The 5036-nt window shown below is 42.5% G+C and overlaps 1 long non-coding RNA gene across 1 annotated transcript; it reads left to right on the top strand.

Moving 5' to 3' along the window:
* The first annotated feature begins 2657 nt into the window (after positions 1-2657).
* On the top strand, positions 2658-4379 carry LOC123042070 (uncharacterized). The gene is made up of 3 exons (XR_006418699.1): positions 2658-3001; positions 3636-3834; positions 3918-4379. It is a non-coding gene; the product is annotated as an uncharacterized lncRNA (long non-coding RNA).
* Positions 4380-5036: the final 657 nt, after the last annotated feature.

The following is a 5036-nucleotide window of genomic DNA, read 5'->3' as shown; positions in this document are numbered from 1 at the left end:
AGGGCCTTAGAAATAACCATTAGTTTCATAATCAAACACGCCTATTCATCTACATGTAGCTATTAGGATATTTGCCTCTTGTTTTGCGGAAATAGCAAATGGATCTCAGGTTCCATTGCAGCACCTGAATTAGATATTTTTTAGAAAATTCAACATTCTGATTTTTTTTGGAATCAAACATGCTCAGGTGTTACACTCGTGTGAAAATATGCTAGTTTTGAGTGTTCTTGGTAATGAATCAAACTCGCTTTTTTGCTAAAAGTGTGATGATAGTTTTGTGCACCCTAGTTTCCTTTTTTGGAAGAGATATGCTACTCGGCTGTCTACCGGTCATAGTCGGCCAAGCTAGGTACATGAAGAATCATATCCGTCTAATAAGAATCATATGCTAGTTTCCTTTTGACTGTGTCAGTTAGATGAGGCTTCATTAATTCTAATCCAAATTTTATAACCTACTATTGTATTCTAAAAAAGGGCGAAAAAACAAAAGATAAGTTGGTTAAATGAACACTAAAAAAGAGGCTAGAACGGTTCATTAAGTTGAAATATCATATATGAAAAAGGGGCCTTGGAAATAACTAATTTTCTTATAATCACATGCTCCCAAAAGTTTTTTTCTTCTACACGTAGCGATTAGAAGATATTTACTGCTTGATTTGTGGGAAGAAAAAGTGCAAGATACTGAAATATCATCTTCACACGTCGAACGAGGAAAATCCAAAATATCTAAGTGTTCACCTTCACAAATATCCTGGAGCTTCGATCTGGCAAAAGAACATGCAAAACCCAAAAGCGTAACCAAAGATATACCTACCATCTCGCCTCCAAAAATATCTGCAGAAGTTAAATGGTCATAAATGTTAAACACAACCTTAGAAATAAACATTTTTCTTATACTTAGATACTCTCTGAAATTTTGTTCTTCTGCACATGGTTATCTGATATTTCCCTCTTGTTTTGTCGACAGAAAAAAGTGCGAAAGACCTAAATATCTGCTCCACACGTAGATGAAGCAAAATGCAAAAGCGCAACCATGAATATCTAGCAGCTCTCCTCAACAAATATATTGTAGCTCGATCCGGCAAAGAATGACCATATACTTTTATAATCTATCATGGAAAATAACCAAAATAAAAGAGATACGGTTAATTAAGTAATCACTAAAATAGAGAGAAAAAACTTGTCAGACAAGCTTGGGCGTTAGAATTAATTAGTTTTCTCAAATCTTATACCCCTGAAGTTTTATTCTTCTATACACACACCTATTAGATATGTGCATGTTGTCTTGTCATAAGAAAAAGTGCGAGAGACTCAAATATCATCATCACACCTCAAACCAACAAAACCAAAATATCTAACAATTTTGCTCCAAAAGTATCAAGCAACTCCATCTTGCAGTGAACAAGCAAGAACCAAAAGTGAAACCGACAGTATTATCATTAAACTAAAATAAAAAGTATCCAACATTTTTGTCTAAGCTGCATTTCATAAATGACAAACACAACCTTAGAAATAACTATTTTTCTTGTAATCAGGTACTCCCTACAATTTTATTCTTCTACATGTAGCAATTAGGTATCTGCGTCTTGTTCGTCAAAAGAAAAAGCTCGAGAGACTAAAATTGTCATCATAACACCTCAAGCAAGTGGAAACCAAATAAGTGGTGTCCTTCAGAAATATCTTGGAGCTTTGATTCGGTGAAGAACGAGCAAAAATCAAAAGCGTAACCAATGATATCTAGCATCTCGCCTTCAAAATATCAGGAAAAGCCGCATTGCCATAAATGCCAAACACCACCTTAGAAATAACTAATTTTTTTATACTGTTCAAAATGATAAATCTTATAATCAACTAGTGTTCCCTAAACTTTTATTCTTCCGCACACGGTGTCATGGTGATGAGATATTTCCCTATTGTCTTGTCGACAGACAAGAGTGCGAGAGACTTCACGGCTCGAGCAAGCGAAATGCAAAAGGGTAACCATGAATGTCCGGCAGGCCTCCTCAACAAATATCTTGCAGCTGGATCGGCAAAAGAACGGGCAAAACCCCAAATAGCGTAGCCAAGAATATCTCCCTCGTAGCTAGCTAGCTACAGGAGGAAATATCTCTGGATAGTAGCTCGCTCGATGTGGGAAGGAGGAAATATCTCGTGTTGGGACGGATCGCACGGGACTGCTGAAATCTCTGACCTGACCCTGTCCACCTCCCGGATTGATTCCTCCAAAACTGTAATTTTCTCGAAACAGTGTACACACGTCTTGCATTGAAATATCGCCAGTTGGGACGGGACCCACCCGTCTCACTGCTGGGATGGATGGATGGATAGATAGAAAAGCGCAAGGGCGGCGGGGCCCGCCACTCGCTTTTTGGACACGTCAAAGCCGGCAAGCTGGCCCGCGTCGCTGCTGACGCCTCCCCACGTGGAACCCCGCTGTTTGGTCGCGCTTTTTCTTCCTCGGATGGGCATGGACGATCCTCCTCCACATGCTCGGGTTGGCGCCGCGCGCGGCAACGGGACAGGAGCCTTCCCAGCCACATGCTCGCTCCGCACCACTGGAGGTAAAATTTCGTGTTTTGACCCTTTTTACAAAGAAATTCGAGATTTAACTCCTGTCTGAAACTATTTCGGGATCTGACCCTTTTGACTACCGTCAGGAGGGCCGGCGGTAGGTTTGCACGTCCTACCGCCATCAGCAGTGGCGGTAGGCCCTCTAACGGCGACTGACGGCCGTCGGCGCGTACTGACGGGGGAAAGAGCCTACCGCCACAGTCTGAGGCGGTAGGGTTCGGTGGCCTACCGCCCGAGGTGGTGGCGGTAGGTACCGAAGAGGCAAGTGATGCTGCAGGCGGGCCCTACCCCACCCACCAGCCCGTTCTTCCTCCCCCCCTCGACTCGAACAGAGTCGAGCGCCGCCTCTCTCCTCATCCCGATCCCCTCCCTCGATCTCCCTCTTCCCTCCACCATTTTTGCGGATCTTTGGGGCAAATCGAAGAGGCCGGTAAGCTCCTCCATTCCCTCCAATCAGTTTTCGCAATGGTTTTTTTATTTTTGAAGTTATTTTTGGCACTAGGTACAACCTAGGTTTTGGTGTTGATTTTTTTATGATGTTTTAGTTGTTTAGGAGTATATGATTTAGTAGTAGGCCTATGTGAGGATGTGTGGGTGAAACAATTGCAAAATATGTGAGGATATGTTGGTGAATGCATATATGATGGTCCATTTTTTTTTGTGATGTATATATGAATTTTATAAGAAATCTTTTTGTATGTTGAATGCAAGATTGTGAGGATAAAGGCATAACAAAATTCGTAGATGGTTAATGTATTGCAAATTTGTGAAGATGTATATTTTGCAAAATTGGTAGGTGGTTAATGCATAGTGTGAAAATGTGTGTATTTCTATTTCATATAGTTGCAAATGTATGAACCCTAGGTTTAGTCTTTCTTATATCCATACGAGGAATCCTCCCTAGTTGATATGATGAACCCTAGAACCTAGATGAACCCTAGATTTAGTCTTTCTTATAGCCATATGTGATGATTTATTGTGTGAATATTGTAGATATTTGTTTTGCTTGCATTAGAACAAATATTGATGTTTAATTAACTTTATCCAATCAATGCTTATATAAGGAACATGGCGCCACCACCACCACTTGATGAGGATGATGACTATGAAGACCCACTTGAGGAAGCCATCTGTGCTCAAAGAGTGAGGCTGAGCGAACGGGAGGTGTGCAACCTATGCGACAACTTTCTGCCACGTGCTGAGTTGATCGGGGCGCCACTCGTGACCCGTCTGACAAGTACCATGATCGATCGACATGTCATGGTATGTTATTAGTGTAGAATCCAAGGAATTGTTAATAGTTTAAATAATTCATACTTATCAATTGATATGTTTTTCTTATTCAGAAATTGCCAAAGAGCCTATCTGAGAGTTGTGGCATCGAGGCTGATGAAGAAGGCTATGCTGGAATACGCCTTACCGCAAGGGGCCCCGTCACTACTTGTGCGTACGGCGTGGAAACGGACGTCGCACACATTTAAGCACAGATGGGTGGAAGAGCTTCCTCGTTGACAAGAATCTTCATGTTGGACAGGCCATCCTTATTACTATCAGGAAGACCAACCGTCAAGGCTTGAAGATGATGATCGTCATCGATATCATTTAAACTATATATGCGTGTGGCTGCTGATGATCGTCATATTTGATTGCTACCTATTTTGGCTTCGTGAAACTATTTGGATGTGATCAAACTATGTTATGTTTATGTCTATGAAATTGTGATCAAACTATGTTATGTTTATGTCTATGAAATTATGATCAAACTATGTTATTTGGTACTAGTTTCTTAATCTGTAATGGCAAAACTAATTATGCTTATGTCTATGAAATTGTGTCTATTGGTTCTTATGTTCAGGGCCCTTGCATATTTCTATGAAATTGTGATCAAACTATTTGGATGTCTATGAAATTGTGATCACACTATTTGGATGTGATCAAACTTCTTATGTCTACAAAATTTTACATGAAACACAGGACCCTACCACCAGGCCCCCTGGCGGTAGGGTCAGACAGCCTACCCCTGGCGGTAGGGTGAACCTACCGCCTACCGCCAGGACGCTTGCATATCTCGTTACAGAAGGTATGCACGGCAAAACCCTGCCACACCTTACCGCCAGAGCCGTTGGCGGTAGGGTTAGACAGCTTACCGCCTGGTTGTTTGGCGGTAAGGTACTTATCCACGTCAGCGCGCGGTGACGGTCCCCGTCTCCCTCCGTCACACCCTACCGCCAGGGAATCTGGCGGTAGCTTGTCTAACCCTACCGCCAGGGGCTCTGGCGGTAGCAAAAGAATCAAATCCCGAATTTTTTTCGAACGTGGGTCAGATCTTGATTTTGTTTGAAAAAAGGTCAAAACACGAAATTCAGCCACCACGGGAAACGTGACCCGCGGGTGGAGACGTGACCCGTGGGGCCCGCGCGTCAGACGCTTGGGTTTCTGGCGGAGTCGCGAGAGGCGGTCCGATG

Source organism: Triticum aestivum, chromosome 2B, assembly GCF_018294505.1.
Source record: "Triticum aestivum cultivar Chinese Spring chromosome 2B, IWGSC CS RefSeq v2.1, whole genome shotgun sequence".
Taxonomy (NCBI): Eukaryota; Viridiplantae; Streptophyta; class Magnoliopsida; order Poales; family Poaceae; genus Triticum; species Triticum aestivum.
This window is presented reverse-complemented; position numbering and strand designations above follow the sequence as displayed.